The following is a 26,079-nucleotide window of genomic DNA, read 5'->3' as shown; positions in this document are numbered from 1 at the left end:
GATCGAACCAGAGCCACTGGTATCAGCACACTTTGGTCCTCGGTGACGACTGCTTGTACTCCTTTCTATTGCTTATCGATTGGATTTCTCGTAGAGGGCTGGGTTTCCTCTTTGACTGCACATGTACAGTTTCCCCTCATATTTCCCAAATGGATAATCGGAGAGAAGAAAGTGAACCCAAAGCGGAAGTGCCTAAACTTGCATTCTTTCTAATAGCCAACAGACGAGTCCTCTGGCTGCCGAATTAGTGCAGTTTTATAAAAGCATGAGCACATGACCCTACTTCTCACTGTATTTATTACATCAGTAAACATGAGTTTAGTTACAAGCCTCCTTCAATACAGCATGATGTTCATTTCGTAAATCATGGTCCCATTTCGATTCAAATTGGCGATGAAGCCGGGAATGCTGAGGGGGCGTGGCTACCATGTGATTAAAAATGTCTTGTTCAGCATTTAGTTACACTTAGCTTGGCCCTTTCGTGTCAATACGGTTGCTTACAGGGCCGCGATGGCGACCGCCAAACGCCAAGATGGCGTCGGCGAAAAAGCGTCGTCTGTCATTCAAAGTTAGATGAGAAAGTTATAGCCGTAGCGTCAGTTCTGCTGCAGAGAAGCACGAAGCAAAAGTTGATTTTCTGCATTTATGGATTTAAACCAATCTGCAGCTGTGCAGAAAACACAAAGTGGAGAGGGATAGCAGGTCATAACATTGTGCTTGTTGATATTCTATTGTGGTGTTTGTAGGAGACTAGGATGCTCTTCATCACACAGCAGGGGTGGGCAATTATCTTTCCCAAGGGGCCACATGAGAAACAAGGACTGTTGTGGAGGGCCGGACCAATACACTGAACTCATTCCTGCCCAATATTACCTCTTAACAAAAAGCAGTAAATTGTATGGTTTTGATAAGAACTGGTAAGAGTAAATATTATCATCAGTGGTGGAATGTATCTAAGTATGTTTGCTTAAGTACTAATTCAAGGTACTTTAATTGAGTGTTTCCATTTTATTCAACTTTGTACTTCTTACTCCACTACGTTACAACCTGCAGCATTCGCCAAAGTCTCTGAAGTAGTGCTGGCTGGTAATGGCAAGTTTTAAAAAGTAGGCTACTCAACAGATTTAGCATTGATGTTGCTGTATAGTGTAGCTTTACTCACAATGCACAGTTGGAAATAACGTGTTCTAAGTCGATGCCGCAGAACCGGAGATGTCAACATTTTTCGTCCATGAATTCTTCCTCCTGCCTACATTACCCACGATACATCATGAATGCTGTCAGTATAGTCAGAGATTCACTTGTGTTATGCTAGTAATAAGCTAATGTAGCCTCGAGCAGCTAGCCTGAAACAGAGTTGAGGAGTAGGCCACAGAGGTCTGGTGAGCTCCAACTCCACACCCCACATTTTTCAAAATTGTAGTCTCAAGACCCAACAGATGGTGACTTAAATTACATTTTTGTTCGATTCATCAGCTCTCTCTGGAATCACAGAAGACTTTATATTCATATTTTCATATATGCTGTCCTCCCAAAGACCTCTAAACAGACATATTTGTGAAACTAGAGGAGTCCCCCTTTAATTAAATACATGCATTAGATCCATTTCATGAACAGAGTTAGTTAGTTATTTATTTGCACAATTCAAACAACAACATTTTAAATAATCAAACATAACAGAAATAAATGAATATCACAGTGCAGGAAGAGACAGAAAGCCAACTTGGCTTATTTGAAGCCTCCACCTATATAATATTAAAATTTTACAAAATGACAAAGAAAAAATAAAATATGCATAACATATTACATTACAACAAAACAAAGAAAGAAAGAAAAAAATAAATAATAATAATGTAATTGTGTCGAGTGTGAGTGAGCGTGTGTAATATAACAGCTAAAACAAGAAAGACATGAAAACTAATACAGAAACAAACTGTTACAAAACAGCAATTAGATGTTCTTCCCCAGCAGCAAACAAACAAGAGAGCCAATACTACCTTAATACAGATGAAGGAACATCAAGTTTCTGGTGATCAAGATCAAGGTGCTTTTTTCAAAGTCACTGACAAAAACAAAAAAAAAATTACAAGTGCAGTTAATTCCTTCTATTGAGCAGCTAAATTCAGCTAACAACTAAAGTGGCTTGCGAAGGATTAACGATGTATCAAGATTTAGAGCTGCATCAAATAGTTTTCGCAATGGTGCTGAACTCTGTAGCGTTGTGTGATAACTACAATAATCCATCAAGCAAATAATGCATAATGTACTGCTAAACCTAATTGTAATTTCCTTAAATACTACTTCCCACCCTCTGAACACCACATCTCAGCTGTTGCATTCGCTTTTAAATTACTCTATCCTTGTTTGCCGCACATGTTCATCTCGGCATCGCCACGGTGATATCATTCACGAAATATCAACGCAAACACCAATAATTGCAATATTTGCAGCTTCTGCTCCCATGCTCATTACTTGTCTCATGGCAGGACATTACTCAGGCTCACCACACTCTGATACGATAGATCAATTTCTTCCCAGTATCGTGCAGTCAACAGAACAAAATCAGACACAGGTGCAGTATCAGATGAAGGGCTTTTATTGTGTATGCATCAATAGAAAGAGTAATGAGTAATTTAAGCCCCGATCCAACGGCATCAATTGAGACGAGCAGCGTAAATGTTTCGGCAGCTCAAATGTAAATACAGAAACTGATTGTGGGCATCATCCCCAGCGGCAAACAAACAAGAGAGGCATGTTTATGTTAACACCTAGAAACAGATTCACAATACCATCAATCCCTTTGGTGGTTTAGCATGAATCCAAAAAAGGAGTGCTTTCTGTCTTGATGCGGTACCGCCGCCAAGCGTTCTCGGTGACGTCACAAGGCGGGTGGGCATTTTTTAACTTCCGAGAGGCAACAGAACTTCGAGGGCATTACAACACGGTGCCGCAGTGTCATGTTACATCCATGTGAGGGAAATTGTGCTGGTGAAGCTGTTTTGTTGTCACACGGATCGTTCAAACAGTACCCCCAAGCCTTCCTGGTGAACAATGTACATCTGTGCTGTTTCTAAAGAGCAACCTTAGGTGAACATGTTTGCGGTACAAAGGGACTGAGATTGCCCTTAAGTGAAATAAACTTCAAATATCCCTTTTTGGATTCTTACGAGGTCACCAAATGAACAGGCTGTACCCCCGAGGTTCAGTGCATTCACTGCAGTATTTGAAGAGAATAACAATTCATCCAGTTGGATTAGTCTTGTGAGGGTAAGAGCAGACTTCCCATTTGTCCATAGTGTTCCAAAACGGCAAATAACATGTCACTTACAATCTGAGGAACTTGTTAAATAACCTCCTGAGTGCCAGTGATTGGAGTGCTACCGAATGGCGATCTGTCTCTAAAATAGAATCGTCCCAAAGGGAAATGTAATTTGAGATGGAAGTCTTTCTCAACTGGGGCAATCTAAAAGGTAATCTTATTGAGAGTGGATGCAGTGAGACTGTGCATAGATATACGAGGATGGATGCTGCATGTGGAGAAGGCAAGAGGGCACATTCCCCACCAGAGCCATATAATCCAAAAATAACAAAGGCTGAACAGACTATATTGACTAAGATTTCCCTTTTTTCACACGTAAGCCGTACATCTGAACCATCAGTCCTGAAATTGACCTGTCAAAGAAAAACAGCCTATTGTCAAAATAGGATTCAGAAAGTCCGAATGCATGTGTACTTATGTCTGTGTGTGACCTCAGAATGGAGTTCATGCGGGGGAGTCTTCTAACTAAATTCACCATGGCCCTGGTGGAGGTTAATGTTGGCCCTCCCATCTGCTGTTTTCTAATCATCCCCTGTTATCTATGAAAAAGGAGTGTGGAGGAATAAGGTCGTAGGGGGGGGGGGGGGGGGAACAGCCATCTTTTTTTCCATTTACCCCTTCGCACTATTGGCCATTTCACCATCATTTGTGAAATCAGCTGGAGCAGCGGTTGCACAAAATGTACTTCCTGGAGTGTCTATTTCATGCCGGGAGAGGAGACGGCGGCGGCAGCTGAGGAGAATAAGTGAGAGAGGTAACGGTAATGAATAGAACAGTTGGAAAGCTAGCAAGAGATGGCCCCTGAACATTTGTCACTCCAATAGGAGTTGTCTCTGTTGTGAGATTGGATTTTGGTTTATCATTGTTGTTTTGCAAAAAAGGGGGGTGTCACTGTGAGCCTGTATGCCAGTGAAGCTGCGTGTGCGTGGCTGGGTGCAATGTTTTTTGATGGGGAAAGAGGCCGGGTTTCTCGCCTCACACTGTATCCTGTGGGATTCCAACAATAATATGTGATTCCTGCCCTTTGCTTGGCTCATGCATGAGCACAGAGCGAAAGCAATCCAATCCTGGGGCCTATTCTGCGGGGGGGGGGGGGGGGGACACGCTACCTTATTGTTCCTTTGGGGACAGAAATAGGCAAGCGGTGGCTGTTGGCACATCAAGTCAAAGCACTTCAATACATTGTGACTGGCCTTGCCAATACAGAAACCCACCACAAACTATTGTATTCAATGCTCTGTTCCTTTCCTTAATTCTGAATGGATACATTTTTATACATGTAAAAAGACTGAGACTTCTGTATGTCCCTTCGATTCATATTTCTCCCTGCAGCACTATTTGAATCACTCTCCCTGTTTAGCCATCAGTCTATTTCTCCCTCCACCATCCCTATCTGACTTCCCCTGTCTCCTCTTGCCCTCCTCTCTCTGGAGAAAGCCCTCGGCTTGAAGCACTCTTGAGAAAATGAAGGGGGCAAATATACATGTGTGATGTTCAGAACTGGATAATGGTGCACTTGTTCAATGTAATTGGCCTGGAAAAGCACTGTAATTTGAGAACCCTGACTTGACTTGAGAAAAATGTAAATGTGCAGCAGCAGAGGAGCCCCTTGGTTAATCAGTTCTCACAAAGAGAATACTTTAAGTTCATTAGTGTGATATTTGCATATTCGCCCTCATAAATGAAGTTAATCCCCAATGAAATTGCATGTTTCTATCATGGAACTGGGGTTATTTCAGAGTTTTCCCCTGTTGCCCCAACTGAAATGCATTTGTGCGGGATGATAGTGAAACGTGATGTCCGTCAATTAACATTCAATTTCTTCAATGTTCTATGCAGCTGTAATATCACTGCAATTGATAACATTATATATACAATAATTGGCCGATTAGATGATATTCCATAGAATATTCAGGCCTCCTTCAAACAATTTAAAACTTGTTCTTAAATAGTACTTTTTATGCGAGATGATGTCGACAACTCAAACACCAACTACCACACACAAAGAGAGAATTATGTCAAGACAGAAGCTAGAGTACTTGGCAATAATACTGCACAAAAAAACCCCAGAAAAGACGTGTAGAGTGAACAAAAGGAGCACGTCTGTGAGGATTAACGATGAACAAAAAAGGCTAATTTGCCAACTGATTATGGCCATCAACTTGCTAGATTAGAGGGCTTGAAGGTGATGGGCAGAAATGCTTTAGACAAAAAGGGGTTAGAAATAATAATAGTGAAACTTCCGGCCCGCGGGCCGAATTCGGCCCGCCACGTAATTTTATGTGGCCCGCGAATCCGCCAGCAAAAAAAAAAAAGATACAATTTTTTTGTTTTTTTTAAGTTAGACTAATAATAATAAAAATATCCCCATAGTCTAAATTATGAGATAGAAAGTCGAAGTTATTAGATAGAAAGTCATAACTATGATAGAAAGTCATAATTCTGAGATAGAAAGTCAAAATTATGAGATACTTAAACACAGTCATAGAAGCAGCTCTTTGGCTTCCTGTACATTTAACATGGAAATGTATTGTGAGCACATTGAAGACTACTTTAAACTGTGAATGCACGAGTAGTTACATTTACAACCGGCCCTTTGCGGGCGATCATGATGCTGATGTGGCCCAGAGTGAAAATGAGTTTGAGATCCCTGCCCTAGATAATCTCACCGTAGTGTAATGACTCGGGAAAAGGAGGAAGATCTCAAATGACTCATACATCCAATCCATAAACCTGCAATAACCACGTTTATGGCCACTTGGGGCAGCAGAAACAAACACAAAATTGAAATGTTATTACCTTATAAAGTTGATATGTTGAACTCGTGGGCAAAATGTTACGTTGACTCATCCAGCTGATACGTTAGCATTCATTTGGAGTCGTGTTTCTGTCTAATTGAGGAATATTCACTCTCCTCCTCTTTTTGTTTATTTATTTTCTTTCAGTTCCTGAGCAGATATGCTCAACTATTTTTATTAAATTTGAATGTATTTTTACCTCTGTCTCATGTGGGACAAGCAAAACAGACGATTCAAAAAATTTAGTTGCTGGCCATGAAGTCAATACAATAAGCTGAAAGATGTGCACATTGACTATAACCATACAACTATCCTATTACACTAGTTCCATATATTAACGATGTTGTACTAGTAATTCTTTAGTCATGAAAAATTGCAGATCAAAACCTTTTAAAACCATCCCAAACTAAAAAGTCTAGCTCCACTGACAACGCCATCCACTCAAAGTTTTTCTCCCCTGATTGAGGGCCAGTGTGAGGTTGGTCTCAATTTGGCTCGGCAGTGCTGGCTGTCTACCAAAACATCTCTTTGGGCTCGTCAGCCCTGGATTCCTGGATGTTACCCACACGGCAGGAGGAAGTGATGCGACGTGTGGAGGAAAGGGGTTTGAGAGAGTTGAAAACAAAGCCATCAACATGATTGGTTGTCTGGACAGAGGCCAACGCGAGGACAGAAGGAGGCAGAGAGAGGTAGGGGAGGAAGAGCAGGGAGGGGGAGGTTGTCTTCAAGCCTTTTAAGTGCCCTCTGGTGGGGTCAAGAGGATGCCAAATCTGTGGGGCGTCTCTGTATACTGGCTCCCAGCATGTGTGTGAGTATCCGTCTGTATACCTGTCGGTGCCGATCTGTCCATTTGTCCTTTGTTTGTACCTACACCGTACATGTGTTTGGAAGAGTGCATAATTGCCCCCAAGGGTATGAATGCACATACCCTCCTGTATGTCATGTGTGGAATGTGTAATCTACAGTATGTGTGTGTGTGGGAGATTCTGTGTACTGGCACGTGATGGCATGTCCGCCACTCGATCTTGTCCACCAGTGTGGGCAGCCATCGCAGCAAAATCACACTTTCTAGTTGAAGATTCAATTATGCCGTTGAGAGTATATGAAGAGCTCCATCCGAGTAGATTTGGAGAGGGCTAGACAAGCCAGTCAGTAGATAACCTTCAGTGCCCTCATTTTTTAAGCTTTTTATTATTTTTTTTAAGTTGGTCCAAAAAACAAAACCCCTGGTAGACCAAGCGCCCATTGAGATAGCATGTGATAAGCCATGTATGCGGCGACCAACACAAGTGGAAGCTCAACATTCTGGGAAGGGTCATTTCTCGCAATCAAATCAAAGCAATTCATTTCATTTCCATTAGTGACAGATAAGGCACATTGACCGCTCAAGAGAACAAGTTTTTGCGTAAAAAAATCGTTCAATTATTTGTTTAATTTGGTGTCAGTTGAGTGTGAGCCTGCTTCACCTTTTTGTACTCATTCTAACACAGATATTGCTTTTCATGTAAAGGAGTTACTTGTGCACAGGATCCCTTCTCTCAAATTCACTAAAATGGAATTAAATTCCTGTGGGGCAACAGGGCTTTTAATTCAGCACAAAAACGTAGTCATTTTCAGATAAAATATACCTTTAAGAGAAAGTAAAACTTCAATTAGAATCAATGATCTAATCGTAAATTAGCATCAAAATGTAGCTAAAAAGAGCCAGCGTCTACACATGGACATCCAAAGTATCTTCCTCTTTCTGTGTCTTTGTCCTTCTCTCTACACAAGTTTAGTCATTGGCATCATCACACTTGGCTCGCTGTAGCAGCTCGTCCATATGTGGTGTTTCACCACAGAGCTCTGACATGTCCTGTCACAAGGTTTGTCACCATGAACCCATCATGCCTCATGCCATGCCAAACAAAAGTGGCGATTCGCGGCCAACATGGGTTTGTGCTCACACTATATCTGCATCTCCTTTCTGCCATTTTTTTTGCCCATGTCTTGTTTTTTTTCCACTCTCACTCCTTCTGTTTGTCCTTCTGCTAGTCCCTCTTACTTTCTTCTTCATATCGTATTATTCCATGTTGATCAAGATTTCCTTTCCTTGCCGTTTTCTCAGCTTCTTAACACTTGATTTTCACGCATCCCGGATGCTCCCAGGATAATGTGATTGACAACGGTGAACATTTGAAACACTGCAATGGCAGGTGAAGTCAATGCAATCCATTCTACTCTAATCAGAATGCATTACATTACATTAGACATGGCTCTGTTCAGCCATCCATTTGTCATTTTCTGAGAAATTACTACAATAGTCAAAATCAGTATTCACACCAAATTAGTTTAGGTACAGTGAATAGCGGCTATTTCCATCAAGGGTATTGTAATGAAGAGATGGTTGTGAGGCGGCAGAGATTCAGAGGCGTTTCAAGAATGGTTGGAATAAGAGGAAAGAGCAAAAAGACCCAAAAAATGATAAACACACTCATACACACAGACATGAGTGAGACAGATGTGAGCTGCCACGTGTGGCCTCCAACTGTTCATAATGAAGGGCATTCACCGTTCTGTTCCGGCTCTCCCACTGTCAACACAATTCTTCCACACTGGGCCTCCTTCCCTCCCCCTCATGCCCTCCTTTCCCTCCTTTCTCTCTCTTCCACAAGTCTTTCCAGTTTGGGGCAAAGGAGGACATAGTGTGTTGAAGTGAGAGCGAGAGGAGCAGATCTGCAGGACAGCTTGGAGACCAGCGTGGGGGCCGTGCTTGTCACTGTCCTCCTACGACTCGTCCCTTCCACTGGCGGGGGGGCTTATGTGCACAAGGGCGCTTACTGTATCTGCATGGGCATCTGCGGAGCTCCACTGGGTGGGGTGAAAGGGAGGGTTGGGGGAGCACCACAGGCCTCAGCACTTCTTTAGCAGCCAGGCAATCTGCTCCGCGAGCCTGGGTCTGCCTGTTGGACTGCGGAGGACACACACACACACACACACACACACACACACACAACGCGCCCGGCCGCCCACTGAGGAGCACGGTCAGATTTGAGGCAAGATGGTCGATGAGGCACAACAAACACATTTGTTGATGCAGTGTACACTCACTGATACCAGTGATTCCCAACAGGGGGTATTTGGAAAGATTGTGAAGTAGCTCAACTTTAAAAACAAAAATTAGAAATTATAACTTGATTCAAAGAAACAATAAATCACGAATACAAATTGGAGTGATGTTAATCTTCAGTCATTTTGTTGTCTGAATTGCCTACCAGCTACAGTAGGTTGATCGCACAGTGGGCTACAACCCGCCCACAAACCTGAGATACTGTAGTTGTTACACTTTAAGATTATCTTTTGCCAAAGAGAAAGCTAGTCGACCATCAGCAGGCAAAGAAGTTGGAAAAAGTTGAATGAAATTGACAAAAATAAATGGTTGAAAGTTACTTCATAAAAGTGTATGCAACATCTATAAACAGTTAACATAATTTGCTAAAGGTAAACTGTATAAAAATGAACTAAACTAAATATATTGAAGTTCAAATAGAGCTAGCTTTGAAAGTGATGAATAAATCGATAAAATATTGCAAAAAGTGATGAATAAACAGTTGAAATAGATAAAAAGAAAAAAACTACGACACAAACAAGACACTGCTTTTATAGATTCAGCAAGTGCCAGTCAGTATTCTTTCTTGTATTGTTTTAAGAGATTGAACAGTGCTTAATATAATGTATTTTGTCATTTATCTGGTGCTGGATATGGAAATAATGAGAATTAATGTGCACTTCACTTTCATAATGTTACCTGTTGAGGACCTGTCACATTGGACGTAATACATTGATGTAACAAGTTTGATTTAAGTAACTAATTACTTTAGTCGTTTACGAGATACTTTCTTTCTAAATACTTTACTTAAAGTCAGTTAAAGTACAGTTTACCGACCACTGGTTCCTTGAAAACCCACATTTGGGACACGACGGGTGGTGTTGATGACGGGGTAGATGCGCTCATCTGCTCGGGGTATTGGGGTATGTTGGGGTCTGATAAATGGCTTCAACATGTGCTGTGGACAAAGACAATCGGGCCTTCACTGTTTCAAGCAAAGGTCTCATCCTGACTTGTAGTTTGAGGAGAGCAAAGGGATTTCACACTCAGGTGTGAATTCCCCCCCCCCCCAAATAACCATGGTAACCGCGGCAATCTCATTGGCCGAGAGCCAAGAGAACCCAGGACCCCTGTGGTTCAGCCGATGTTCTATAAAACTGTTTTTAGTTCACACTTCTATGCTTTCCCCCTTCGACCTCGGTTGAGTTAGGAGGCACACAACCGCTCTCCTCGCCCGGACCCCCCCCGCTGTCCAGGCCACAGAGAATCCAGCTTTTCCAACTCTCCCTCCGGGGTAACAGGAGGCACACAAGGCTCTTCGCTCGGACACCCCCGTCCAGGCCACAGAAGAACCAGCTTTCCCCCCACGAGGGAGCCCCTCGAACCCTCATCAAACCCTGTCAGGTCACGAGCCATTTCGCTGGACGAAACAGCCCGCGATAACGAATCTGCATCAGCATTCGTTCAGTGCTTTCCGCCTTTCTTTTTATTTTGTGCACAAACCGGCACAGAGGAGCCCGACGAAGCCTCGCTCCTCTCGTGACCGAGGATTCCCGGCAAGACGCGCAGACACGTCGTCTCATCCGAAGTTAACTGTTCTCCCTGCAGCGAGTACAGACCGGACCTGCGTTTGCTCCAGAGCCACGCTAACGGACCGAAGCCGCGCCAGCTCACCGCCGCGCGACACACAGCGCCCGCTGCAAAGCCGCGCCGACCCGCAAGCTCCCCCCTGTCCCCCTTCCCGACGAGGAAAACGGACAGCTTTGCCACAAACACTTCCACGTTGCAACGAAGCATCTACAAGTAAGATTCTTGGCATTTGGGCATAGCTTAGCTTAAACTAACTTAAGTTTAATTCAGGCCATTCATGTACATGTTGATATTCCCGTGTTTTTGTGTGTTTAAGACTGTCGCGTGATATTGAGGTATTACGCAATCATTACGGAGCAGAGAAGCTCCGCTGTATTTGTGTATCAACTATGACTGTTTCTTTGGGATTACTTTCATTCATTGTCTTCCCCTCCGGGTGGAAGTTCTCTTTTCATTAACTCGACTCGGTGAGTGAGCTGAGGTGCGTGGCTTATCACGGCATAAGTTGCCGGCAGTTCCAAGACGACAGCGGTATATTTATGCATGATAGAGCCAGCAATCAGGCTCCCTACCACATCGCACGCCGAAGCGTGATTCACTTCAAGTTCTCGCTCCTTTTTTCTCTTTCCTCCTTTCACGAAACACACACACACACACAGCTCCTAATTCTACCCCTGGGGAACCTCGTTCAAACGAGCGCCTCACATCACGTGCTGCCCAGGCAAACGTGAATTACATACAGCAGCCCCATTCTGCCATTTTGTCCGGGTCCCTCGACTCCGCCATCTTTGTAGTTTCTAGCTGTAGTTCTTAAGGCCCCTCCCCTTTGGCCAGCGTCACTCGACGCCGCCATCTTTGTAGTCTTTAGCGTAGCTGTAAGACTCCTTCCTGTTCACCCACAGACCCACACACACACACATACACACACACACACAGACATACACTCTCATCCATTTTATTCATTCTTTAGTTTAGGCATATAAAATTGTATGATAACGTTTGTTGGTTGCAATATTAATTGATTTGATCATTTATTATTTTGATTCAATAAACTCTGTTATACTTTCAGGAGCAGTCGTCTGTGATTACTTGTGCATATGTATTTGATAAGACTGTATGTAGTAGCCTGTGCTCGAACTTAAAACCCTTCACTGTCACTGAATGTATAGTCATACGCAGACTATTGACATTATGAGTGACTACTAATTATGAGACTTAGTTTTATCGTTTGGTTATTGGTCCCTGTTCGCAGGGTGGTGCCCCGTTTATATTAATAATCATTAATAATTGTTACATACATCAATAATTCTATTGATGTCAAGAATTCAGTTTCTTAAATGCTGATAACCCAAACACGCTCCTTTAGATCCCAACATAATGGTGCCCCGTGTGAGGCTACGTTATTCCAGTTTTGTTACAGTATATATGCACATTAATCCATAATTATTTTTGAATAATTGATTTTCCAAAAAAAATATTTTTTCTGAAAAATTATTTTTTTCTTCTTCTTTTGAATGATCCAAATTCCTGAAACTTATTTCCCAAAATAGGTAGGCTTTGATCTTCAAAATCTTGTCTTATTGTAATTAAATTTTTGATTTTAAATCCAGATTTTTAATCTTAATCTTTAATTCCCTTCTCGAAATTTTATTTCGTTTCCAGGTTTAACTATTCGTTAAAACTAACAGCCAGCTGTGTAGTAGATTTGATCGTTTATTTGTAATACCTTGCTTGTTTTCTTAAATCCCTCCAAAGAAGTTACACACAGCTGTCACAGGCCCAAAGTGCTAAACCACATTAGCATTTTCGCACCTCTGGCTGCAAAGCAGTAGTGATACCTCAGAGCAGCAACAGTAGAAACGTAAGTCACAGAGCTAGACATTTCACTGTGCGCCTGCATGAACCGTAACACTAACAGTAATTAACATCTAACAGTAGAAATCCTAAGTCACAGAACTAGACATTTCACTGAGAACCGTAAACACTAACAGTTTCCGTTCTAACACTAGGGAATTAACAACCACTGGGAGTCGTGCTCATTAGAGAGAATGAGCAACGAGAAATTCCTCATTCCTGGAGCTGTAGCTCCAGAAGACACCGCACTACGAGATGCGGTGGCTGATGTCCTTGGACTCACAGCAAAGGAAAGAGAGTACTTTGCAAAATACACTGCTGTCCTATGTGACGAGCAATTAGAGCAGCTGGTGGCTTATGTAAATAACCCAGCAGGTAACAGAGAGCGCCTGATTCAGAACGTAATCGGCGAAATACTGCTCATCTACCATCAGAAAATGCAGCTGCAAGCTGCCCGAACCCGGGCACAGAGCGACGAGCAGCAACGCGAGATCTGGACACTCCGAACAGAGGTTCAGGAGTTGTCACGTGACTGTAGAGCCCTACAGTCAGAAAATAGTAGCCTGCGCAGTGACCTCAGAGAGGTCAACCTAAAACTCTCTAAAGCATCAGAGAGTGATGACAAACTGAAAGCGCTTCAAGGTGTTCCAGCAACCCCGGTAGGTACTGCTACCCCCTATCGAGCCTTTCAGCCCAGTCATTTCTTGGTCTCGGCTCCCTCATTCCCCGAGACCCGAACCACCTTGCATTTCTTGAAAGCGACTTCCCCAACCAGGAGGAGAGAGGACCAACACCAGGTCCTAGTCGGCCCAGGTGGCTTCAAAACCACCTCAGGCGAACGCAATCCTCCACGCAGTTCACGCGCGCGGCCAGAACTGACCCCATCCCCCTCAGGGAGGGAGGATGATAGTCGTTACCACCATCGCGAGTATGGAGACTCAGACGACTCGGACGGCCCAGGCCCCATCAACCTTGGAGGCCTGCGTACTCGACAGATTGAGTCTCTGGCAAAAGACGTAGAGCGCTTTAATCCCGATAATCACGACTCGAGCATCGATGACTACCTAAGGGAGATCGATCGCTGCCTCCTCGACCTATCACGCCCCTCATCGCGCGAAAAGCTAAAGCTAGTGTGGAAAACCACAGCGCGAAGCGTCCACGCTTTCGTGGAAACGCTCCAGCCGAGCATCCGCGACTGCTATTCATCCCTTTGTCACGCCCTTAGGGAGGAGTACTCCCTGTACACCGACCCAGCTTCTGCCACCCTCGGCGCCTTTGCCATTTCCCAGGAAAGGCTAGAGTCTCCGAGAGACTACTTCAGGCGCTTGAGATCTGCGTACTTCCAAGGACGTAACGCCCCAGGTCTAGAAGAAGACCATGCCTTCAAGTCGCTATTCCTGCACAATCTCCACGACAACGTGAGATCCGATGTTACTATGCACTGCAGAACGAGTAACCTCACCATGCCAGAGATTAGGAAATACGCGCAACTTGCATGGGAGACACGCGGACGGCCGACAAATCGGTACGAAGACACCGCCATAGTCTTAGGCATCCAACAGTCGAGCGACTCCGACCTAGCGTCGGAAGACGACGAGAGGACTTGGCCTAGCGAGCCCTGGTCACCCCCGAGGAACAAACGACCCTGGCGGTCGAAAGACCAACGGAACCAGGGGGGTGAAAGACGCCCTCAAGGGCAACCCATCAGGTAACGCTGACTCGCAGCCCACCTGACTAAGCCAAGTGACCTTTCCCCCTGCTGCCAAGTCGACGTGGTAGGGGGGGGGAAGATAACTCAGCACACTTCCGGAAACGACCACTCCCATTTCGCACCTCGTTCTTCAACCTTCTTGGGCGACCTTGTTTGCAAAGGCAATGCCCGTTATGTATATATCTATACATATTCTTCAGTCCTACTGGGGGGTCATAACACTCTTGCTCTACCCGACTCCGGGTCAGAAACGAGCCTCATGTGTTCCCCCACCTTTTCGCATACACCTCTAGGGTGCCACAACCTTAGAGGCCCTTCGAGCACCCTAGCTCGTAAGATCTTTGGTCAACTAAGCCTTCTTCTCCTGCTCTGTCAGCAGGAGCCACCTCCAGCTTGTTCCACGAAGCCACCGCCTTCTTTCAGCCGAGTCATCGGCCGGTTCTGGCAAGTCGCCAGTGCCGTAGGTAACTGAACTTGACCTGTGCGCCGGACCTGTCTCCATCTCTAATTAGGAGGGTGGGGGGAGGGAGATATCACCAGCCCGTCATGACACACTCCAGAGTGAAACTGTTCGCGACGTTTCCCTGAGTGCTGACGGTAACGTGGGGATATCTGCCCTCGCCACTTGAACAGTGCGAGGGGGGTGGGATCTCTGACAACAGAAACTTAGAGAGATGCACTTCACAGGAAGTACACTCTAATCTCGCCAGTGCCGAAACCAACCGGCAGAATGGCAGCTTACTATTGACTACTAACGTTTAACTGCATGCTTCAACTCACCCTGTAGACATGCACTAACCGCTAACACATCCAACTTCAACCAGAACAGTTGCATGACCTGAAACGTTCATTGCGACTGTAAACTGATGCTCCACTCTCATAGAGAACCCTTTGCATGCTTTATAGACTCTACCAGAAGTAACCAAAGAAGACATAACCTCTGCCGTAGCAGTCAGATTTAACCCAGGACCTCATCCGAGAAGGCTCAGCTGTCAACAGCTGGAGCAGCGAAAGACCAGCCTAGCTAGTCACACTAGCCGTGCTAAGAAATCTGTAAATCTGCTACCACTACTGTTATGCAACCCTCACAGGTACCTCTGGCCTATAGTCTTGGCAACGCAACTCCAATATCGATAGATTCTAAAACCTAGACACAGGACTCGCTCTAAATCTACCGATCAGAGAGAGATAGACGCACATATCATGTACCAATAGATCCAGAAGCGACAGACAAACTGGATTCCCTCCTATTCATAACACCACGTAGCCAACCTACGACTGCTCCGCCGACGGACTCCAGTCCTGTCTAGGAGTTGAACCAGTAACCACTGTTTGCCCCTCACCTGCTTCTTGTCTTTCTATTCTTTCCTTCTCTCTCTTTTGTGTTTTGTTTTGTTTATTTGGGTTGTTACTTTCTTTGACACTGTGCCACAATGCTAGAATATCACAACATCATAATAGCGATTGAATTATTTGGGAATAATGTTTTGCTCACCTATGATTTGAATTGTGTATGATAGTAGATGTAGGTAGAAGTAGTTAAAGTCATCTGCCCAGATGCCACCTTAGTCATCTGCCCAGATGCCAATGAACTCTGAACTTGAACACCATGAACTTGACCACTATGAACCTTGAACACTGCCTGTTTTAACCACTGCTTTTGGTCTCAGGAACACTTGGACTGTCTCACCTCTTCAGGTTTCCCCACCACATGGATGCACATGCCAGCCCTTGGTTTGCTCTAAAGACCGAAGCCAACACCTCGCTCTTCAGAACAAAGGGGGGATGTTGGGGTCTGATAAATGGCTTCAACATGTGCTGTGGACAAAGACAATCGGGCCTTCACTGTTTCAAGCAAAGGTCTCATCCTGACTTGTAGTTTGAGGAGAGCAAAGGGATTTCACACTCAGGTGTGAATTCCCCCCCCCCCCAAATAACCATGGTAACCGCGGCAATCTCATTGGCCGAGAGCCAAGAGAACCCAGGACCCCTGTGGTTCAGCCGATGTTCTATAAAACTGTTTTTAGTTCACACTTCTATGCTTTCCCCCTTCGACCTCGGTTGAGTTAGGAGGCACACAACCGCTCTCCTCGCCCGGACCCCCCCCGCTGTCCAGGCCACAGAGAATCCAGCTTTTCCAACTCTCCCTCCGGGGTAACAGGAGGCACACAAGGCTCTTCGCTCGGACACCCCCGTCCAGGCCACAGAAGAACCAGCTTTCCCCCCACGAGGGAGCCCCTCGAACCCTCATCAAACCCTGTCAGGTCACGAGCCATTTCGCTGGACGAAACAGCCCGCGATAACGAATCTGCATCAGCATTCGTTCAGTGCTTTCCGCCTTTCTTTTTATTTTGTGCACAAACCGGCACAGAGGAGCCCGACGAAGCCTCGCTCCTCTCGTGACCGAGGATTCCCGGCAAGACGCGCAGACACGTCGTCTCATCCGAAGTTAACTGTTCTCCCTGCAGCGAGTACAGACCGGACCTGCGTTTGCTCCAGAGCCACGCTAACGGACCGAAGCCGCGCCAGCTCACCGCCGCGCGACACACAGCGCCCGCTGCAAAGCCGCGCCGACCCGCAAGCTCCCCCCTGTCCCCCTTCCCGACGAGGAAAACGGACAGCTTTGCCACAAACACTTCCACGTTGCAACGAAGCATCTACAAGTAAGATTCTTGGCATTTGGGCATAGCTTAGCTTAAACTAACTTAAGTTTAATTCAGGCCATTCATGTACATGTTGATATTCCCGTGTTTTTGTGTGTTTAAGACTGTCGCGTGATATTGAGGTATTACGCAATCATTACGGAGCAGAGAAGCTCCGCTGTATTTGTGTATCAACTATGACTGTTTCTTTGGGATTACTTTCATTCATTGTCTTCCCCTCCGGGTGGAAGTTCTCTTTTCATTAACTCGACTCGGTGAGTGAGCTGAGGTGCGTGGCTTATCACGGCATAAGTTGCCGGCAGTTCCAAGACGACAGCGGTATATTTATGCATGATAGAGCCAGCAATCAGGCTCCCTACCACATCGCACGCCGAAGCGTGATTCACTTCAAGTTCTCGCTCCTTTTTTCTCTTTCCTCCTTTCACGAAACACACACACACACACAGCTCCTAATTCTACCCCTGGGGAACCTCGTTCAAACGAGCGCCTCACATCACGTGCTGCCCAGGCAAACGTGAATTACATACAGCAGCCCCATTCTGCCATTTTGTCCGGGTCCCTCGACTCCGCCATCTTTGTAGTTTCTAGCTGTAGTTCTTAAGGCCCCTCCCCTTTGGCCAGCGTCACTCGACGCCGCCATCTTTGTAGTCTTTAGCGTAGCTGTAAGACTCCTTCCTGTTCACCCACAGACCCACACACACACACATACACACACACACACAGACATACACTCTCATCCATTTTATTCATTCTTTAGTTTAGGCATATAAAATTGTATGATAACGTTTGTTGGTTGCAATATTAATTGATTTGATCATTTATTATTTTGATTCAATAAACTCTGTTATACTTTCAGGAGCAGTCGTCTGTGATTACTTGTGCATATGTATTTGATAAGACTGTATGTAGTAGCCTGTGCTCGAACTTAAAACCCTTCACTGTCACTGAATGTATAGTCATACGCAGACTATTGACATTATGAGTGACTACTAATTATGAGACTTAGTTTTATCGTTTGGTTATTGGTCCCTGTTCGCAGGGTGGTGCCCCGTTTATATTAATAATCATTAATAATTGTTACATACATCAATAATTCTATTGATGTCAAGAATTCAGTTTCTTAAATGCTGATAACCCAAACACGCTCCTTTAGATCCCAACAGGTACATCAGACAAAAAATGGTTGAGAGCCACTCCACAGAGATGTCTTGCAGTCAAACACATCTAGCATCAACAAACATTAACAATTCAGTGCTGGAGTAACACGGGGAGCTTTTTTTTTTTTTTTGTAATTGCAACAGCTGCTCAGGCCAGAGCAATTTGTATGAGAGTCAGAAACAAAACAGCCCAAAATGTGTAGTTGACTAGCAGTTGACAGCCTCGTATCCCTTGAGGTCACTTCCTCCCACGCCTCCAGAATGCATTCGATAGGCACGAGCACCCCCCCCCCCCACTTCCCTTTCCTCAGTGGAAGTGCTCAGGGCGTCTGGAGTAAGGAGTGAACAGCTGTTTGAATTAAATCTGCAAGAGTGAGTCGAGACGTGGGCCAGGTTTATTGAAGCGATGTCGACTGTCAGATTGATGGAAGACAAGGGGGAGATGGCTCGTCTTCTTACAGGCAAAGCCAAACTGGATTCTCTGGCTGTGAGCTGCTGTAAATCGTGTCTGTTTGATGGGGAGATTAGTTGTAGTTCTGGGGACATAAATACAGTGTTAGCGTGGAAATGAAGCTGGCCAGGAAGCATGAACATAAGGATAAACTGAAGGGAGATGGCCCACACAATACTACAGCTGTTTGGTTTGCTTGAGCTCATAAGAAGCTACTGCAAAGTCTGTATTTTATATGACTGATAGTTGTGTGATTTAAAAGGATTAATATACTTTGAAGAAAGGTGTGAAAGTGACATTGAACATAGATTTGTATCTGTTTCTATGAATTAGGAGATTGTTGAGGTATTGAGATGTTTGGGTTCATTTTCATAAGTGCTCTCAGTTGATTAGTAATGAATTAGTTGGATGGATTAAAGCATTCAACTGAGTTGTGATCTGGTCAATCCAAAATACAGTACGTCCTTGAAGGTTTTCTGACAAAAATTGCACAAAGGCGTCTGTATTGTGTCATTAAAATGACAGATGACTTCCTTTAATTCCAATGAGATGTTACGATACAATTGTGTTCAGTTCAGAAATTAACCATTTTCATGAGAGTAGTGTGAAATAAAACATTCCTCTGTTAGCCTGAGAACTTTACAAAGGTCTAATATGGAATAATACTCTTTGAACTTTTGTATTTCACCAACACATTCGTCAATTCTATTAACAAAACAATTTCTTATTACTCTCTCATAAGCCTGACAGACATTTTATGATTTAATACAACATATTTAAACATGAATGCATTGTTTTTCTCTCATCGCATTGCCACATCATACAAGTATTTGTTTGTGTGTGTGGAGTCCTCTTTCATTTCAACTGAATTTGTGTGGTAGCATCTGGTGTGTATGCGTAAGAGGTTTGGACACCGTTTGTGTCACACCAACTCTTTTGAAAGTGACTCTGACAGTTTGAATAACAGTGCTACCCTGCTTCCTCTCTGCCCACACACATAAAGACACACACACACACACACACACACACACACACACCGCCGCAGTCACATTGCCTTCATATGGCGGGCTCCTCCGACGCAAAGTGTTCGGGGCCAGCTTATAATTAACTTGCCTGCCAAGTGGTATTATATATCATCAAGGGCTCGACATTGGCCAAGAGGAAGTCCAAAAAAAGTGCTATTGTTCAGCGCCTAATAAGGTCAACGCAGTGGCACGGTAAATGACAGTTATTTCTACCATTTAGACAACAGATGTCGTTAGACGTCAACTCGCATGGACCTCTCTGGGCCTGAAGGAGGCGGCAACTGAGCCGACTCGGCGAGAGTAGAGTGCATGTGTCACAGCAGAAATACTGTTCAATTATGATTTTATCAAGGAAGAGACAGGAACACAGGGCGATAAGAGAGAGAGGAGGAGTACTAGTGACTTTCAAGGCAAATGATGGCAATTAATATTGTTTATCAGCTTGAGGCAGATTTTTCCTCTTCTTCAATTAACTCAGTGTGAGCGCACTCATGTGGTTTGATGAGCACCTTATCCATCTAAGTGGACACACTTACACATGAACTCCACTGTTTCTGTCTTCCCCGGCTTATGTCTACCCCTCCCTGTAGTGTATGCGTCTCAAATCCACACTCTGCTCTCACTATGAAGTGTTATAAATCATGATATGATGTCTTGTCATTTATTATACAAGATCTGAATGTAGTTTGCAATTTTGTACAAACAGGAAATGATGACATGCACAATCAAAACTGAGTTTGGGAAGCTGATGCTAATGTAAAATTGTATAGACTGGCAGAAACTATGCATAATTTAACACTTTTTCCAATTTGTTCACATGGCATGCTGAAACTCCTGTTACAATGAGTATATAGTTTGCTGATGAGATGATCACTGCACTCATGTCACAATGCTGAGTTGCAATAAACCCCAAAAACATCAAATATACATAAAGACAGGCTCTGCATTTATTGATAAAGCCAAGGTTTTGGCCATCAGACCATCACTGTGTGTTTGCATCCTGTGTGTATTTGCTGCTCCAGTGGTTCCACACCTGTCCACTAGATCCCACTCACGGCAAGCTCTTTGCATCACCTGACCTGAGACGGATGACACAAACCTGCGCTCGAATCTGTTGACAGGCAACCAACTGAGACACCAGAAAATTACTTTTTACAACAAACAAAAACTTTTTTCATACTTGAGATTTGAAATGAACCAAAGAGATAGAACTTTGTTCACCAGTGAGCTTAGAGAAGGATTTTAGGCTAGCTGTTCCTTGGCAGTCTGCATGCTAAGCTAACAGGCTACTTCAGGCATTATTTCAAAAAATATTTTTTGGAATTTTTAGCTGCCGAAGTGAAAGATTTGCGTGATTGATATTTACTTGATGGATTGTATTGGAGCACATTTTGAGATTGGGTGCGACATTTCCTCAAAAATCGAATGCAGGATGTTCCTTGGCGATATATTGAAGAGATTCTAAGAGGCACTAAGCTGAGTAAAGTTGGTTAGAAGGAGGCTACAGTTGTCCTCCCTTCTGTTCTCTCCTCACTCAATTGGATGGTGTAATTGGGTTGAGGCGATTGATTGATTCCCAGGGACAGATGGCATGTACCCAAGACGGGCATTTCTGCTGCTATCCAATATTGTGGTGAGCTTTTCCTGCTCTACTCATCATATTACATTTTTGAGTGGGTTCACCCTGTTGAAGTTGTTTGTGTTTCAGCGGGAAAAAAAAGTCAAATATGAGGTTGCTGCTGCCGTGGAGTGTCTGCCAGGTGGCACCTGTATTCCATCTGGAGTGTTTAACTCTTCCTAATCTTGAGAATTAGTACATTAAGGCTAATAGAGATCTAAATTGCATTCATCTAATATTACCATTGCCTCCCTTAATTACACACAATGGATTAAACAAACCATTTAAGTCGGGGTATAGCTGCTCAAGTTGAATGTCACCTCTGCAGGAGTCACTCCCATGAAGTCTGCCATTGATTGAAATGTTATATTATCTCCGGTATAGGTGTATGGCCGCGCTGTGCCTTTACATACACCGGTGCTTGAATGCACACCTTTTTTTTGTGATGGATGCTGTCGGCATACTTAAGTTGTAATGATCTTTTTAAATGGTTAAGAGGTAGACTCCCAGTTGGAACCAAATGAGCAGAGGGGGGGGTATTGCAGAGTTTAACCTTGCTGCTTCTCAATCAGATTATGCACACGATTCCTTTGTCTCAGTCGTTGTTTTGTCCTCTCATAGCTGCCCCCCCCCTCCCCTCCCCCATTTCTCTGTTCTAAAATTACAATAAACGAATTCCTGCCGGTTTCCAGACTATGAATCATGGGAGTGACAAAAAGGGTCTCGCAGCAGCAATAGTCGCACGGGCTCGAAGCACTGTTGTTAGGCTTGACTCGCTTTTGTAATTATGTTTCCCCCCCCCCAACCTCCCTTGACCATGTATAGCCCAAAACTGCAGAATTCAAATTACTGAAGTATAAAAAACGCATTCCACTTTGCAATATAAGCAAAACCAAGTCTATTTAAATACTCTGAGACTTTGTTTCATTTCATGCATAGACCATTTAAGTAAGTGAAAATGGGTTTCTTTTTTTATCAAGTATTTTGATTGCACAGCGAGGCAGATAGTTTTCAAATCCAAATGACTTGCTGAATGTAAACCAATGTGATGCCCTGTCAAAGAAAATGGCAAAGACTAATCACACTTTATGCGATATTATTCTCCAGTCATGGTCTTAGCCTTGTCATACTTTGAAAGGACTCCATTTACAAATCCATACATTGTCCGACTGCATTGGCTGCTCCGTCCATGCTATTGAAAGGAGATGCATCACTTGGCTTTGAGGTCTCTAAGCCAGTTGTGTAACATCTTCTTACCATAGGCCTTTGTGCTTTGCACTGTGGCGTAATTACTGTTAATGGTTATTCACATGCTGGTATCTTCACAACAGCAATGTGAGAAAGATGTCACCAAATCCTGATAAAAGTGTGTAGCGGGCCCTAATTACCTCAGCTTAATGAGTTACAATCAACAGATCTTGCCAGCAGTCTCCCAGTAGCATCATGGAACCCGTTTGGTTCAGAGGGTGGAGGTGGTGGAGCGCTGTTCCTTTAATGAAACCCAGCATGGAGCCCCCCCCAAAAAAAGCCGAACACGGTGATTACAAGTTTACACAAACACAGAACAGGCTGCAAACAGTGATTAGCATATAATTGTAATCCTGTAAAAGAGATGGGGATCTCCGTTGTTGAATCAGTAGAGGAAGGGGTTAATTAAGAGCGAGAAGTACACGGAGGGTTACGCAATGGTCATGAAAGTACAAGAAATATTTAATATTCATTGATACACTCAGTTGCTGCGAATAATTGCCCATACTGACTTTGCAGATTACACTTCTGAAATTGACAGACGCAAAACAAATGGGATAATTTTTAGTTTATGAAGGCTCAGCCAACGACCGACTGTTTGCAGACACTGTTCCCTGCTTGAATATCAATGGAGGATATGCTGGACGAAGAATGAAAGCCAGTGAAAAAAGGATAGCCTTGAACAATTATGTCATTCAGATTGTCTCCCTCCCCTCTCTCTCTCTCTCTCTCTCCATGTCTTTGTCATCCAAGGCCATTCTGGGGTCAACAGATTCTCTCTGCATGTGGTCAAGAAGGGTTGGTCACTACTGACAGGGTCAACGCTGGGTCCTCAAACGGGCACTCTGCAACCGCTTTGGTCCGCTTCCTCCCCTCTGTCTATCAAACTGGTAGTGCGGGGTCGAGTCGGAGGCGATGCGAGCAGTTTCCCCCGGAAACATCTAATGATGACAAGGTCTTCCTCCGAGGCTCATTAGGAATATCATCCGTAGGAGACTCCCTTAAAAGCACATAAGCCACTGTCTGGATGTACAAGCAGCTGAAGCATGTTCTCACCGGGATTACGGCCCAATTTACCAAGTGGAGCAGCTCATGCGCAGGCCTTTGAATCCTTAACCCCAGTGCGTCGCGCAGTTGTTTCAAGAACTGCTGGCTTCAGATAGACAGCACTGATGTAAAATGTTGGCGTGTCATGCCAATGGACGCTTGAACAAAGCAGTGACTTTTTGCGTTCCTGTCAGCGTAACAAGACTGTTGCCCCTGACCCCCAACACGCCCGCTAGCTTCCTCTCCAACTCCCCCTCTCCGTCTGCTCTTGTCGGCTCAGAGTCAAAGTTCTCCCTTAATCAGCACAATGCTCTCGGTGGCAGGTGTTAGTGAGCTTTTTTTCTGGCATCTTGATCACCCCTCGGGGAGCGCAATGGCCTCCAATGCTGGGCGCACAGCAGGAGATGTCATCGGGAGGAGAGCCACCTACGGTGGCGACAGAATCGGGCAAATTGCTCTCTCCACAGCGAGAGGGAAAGGTTAGGGCCGCGGGATTAATCCGAGCTGCGATTCAGCGCGCAGAGTAACAGTATTGGGGGTTAGCGAGACGCATGTAGCTCACCGATAGCAGCTTGCATGAATATGAGCGCTAACGATGCGGCTCCAAAAAAATTTAAGGGGGGATGTGAGGAAGAAAGTTTATTCATGAAACACCTCCCTCAGTCCCCACAGTCTCCATTTAGACTAAACTTTTAAGTGTATTATGGGAATCCGTCCTCGTTTGTGGAAAGTACATTTAAGTGCTGTACAATTTGAGGCATTCAGAGGCTAACATGTTACCTTTTACTCAAGTACATTCATTTCATTCAGATTCATATTTAACAAAAAACACCTTGTTGAATTAAAATCAGTGACTCATAACCTGTTTGGCTTGTAATCCTCTGCATACAACAGTAATCTAGTTTCAACATTTTATATAGTCGTTAGCAATTCCAAAATGAAGATATTTGCCCTCCTAACATCTCAGATATTTTTATTGAAATAACTATTCAGTACATTTTTCTCCCGGTGTAGCACATTAATCATCTCAGATTCATCGTGTAACCCTCAGGAAACCAATTGCCGAAATTAAATAATGTCATCCCATCACCTGCCATGTATTTCTGCCAAGTACCTGTCATTTTCCAAACAGTTTCCATTGACGGTTTCTTAGATGATTCTGTGTAACAAACCTACCAGCGGATCATGTTAAAATCCAACCTTCAGTACTGTATCTTAATAACTCTACTATAGCCTACTGTAGAATTAATGCATATCTAAATATCTTTAAAACACTGAATTAAGCAGTCAACACAATGCCCATTATGCATCCTCACCTTACTTCACAAATCCACGTCGGCTTCCCTTCAATCCCAGTTCTCTTCCAATGTTGACGTAATGAACGCACCCCTAAATTCGGCTTCACGTTCTGCCTAAACTCAGCTTTAGATGGTAGTGCTAATTGGAATGGCTGCTTCATACATATTGTATGTATGAAGCGGGAAAGCTTTAAGACCGTCTTCACCTGAGCAGTTTTGTTAATGACTATTTCCATAAATTAAAGTTGGAAAATTACATTACGCAGGTGATGCTAATTCACCAAATAAAGTCTTAGTTTTTTAGCAGTTAATTTCACAGTGCTGACCACCAGTGATTGTCAAATGGCAAAGTGACAAAAAGTTAGCTGTCACAACCGATCCTATTACATTACTTTTCAGAATAGTTCGACTTTTTCTTAGTTTTTTCTGATAGTGACATACACTTAGCTGTAAAATCTGTTGAATGTAATACTTAGTGGTGGCTATGTTTACCGTCACTTTATAACAGACCAGACCGCGCGGCAGCATAGCATAGTCTATAGCAAAATTTTGCAAGTACAGGTCGGCCTATCTGGGCCCAGGAGGGTGTCTCTAAGACTTTATGACGCTGCGGTGCAGACTTTGCAGAACAGTCATGCGCAGTGCCGTTCTGCTGAGAAGGTAGATTGTTTTGAGCTTCCAAAAGTGGTGCGAGGAGAGATTTCGGTGAGCTCTCTTTTCTCTCTCTTGTCACGTTCAACTACCAAAGTGAGTGCGTCCGCAATCCCTGCTCGTTGTGATAGCTTTGGGGAGAGATTAGTCTCTTAACATCCACCCCTGACGGATCTCATATGTAAATGCGTGGCAGCACCGTGGACAGATCCCTCTCAGGTTGTTGTCAATTAAGACGGCATTGCTGCTTTGCGTTTAGTCCACTTGAACTACATGCTTATCAGGGTGGGATTTAAAGGGTTCCACGCTCACGGCCTTTATGCGTAACGTTTTCCTTAAATCCTTATCCCGCGGGGTGGAGAGGGAAGAGGACATCCATCATATGTCTTCTGTGTGTTGACATGCTTTGACATGTTGTGAAGCTGGTGGCTAAAGTACACACAGCAGCTTGTTGTCTGCAATGTGTCTCTGCCACTCCTACGCGATAGCATATGACAATTGTCTATGTTGGCAGGGAGGGGCCGTGCCTTCGCTGCTCAGTCTAAGCAAGTGGAGTGTGTG

This window comes from Melanostigma gelatinosum (assembly GCF_949748355.1).
Source record: "Melanostigma gelatinosum genome assembly, chromosome: 23".
Lineage (NCBI taxonomy): Eukaryota > Metazoa > Chordata > Actinopteri > Perciformes > Zoarcidae > Melanostigma > Melanostigma gelatinosum.
Note: the sequence above shows the minus strand (reverse complement) of the source record.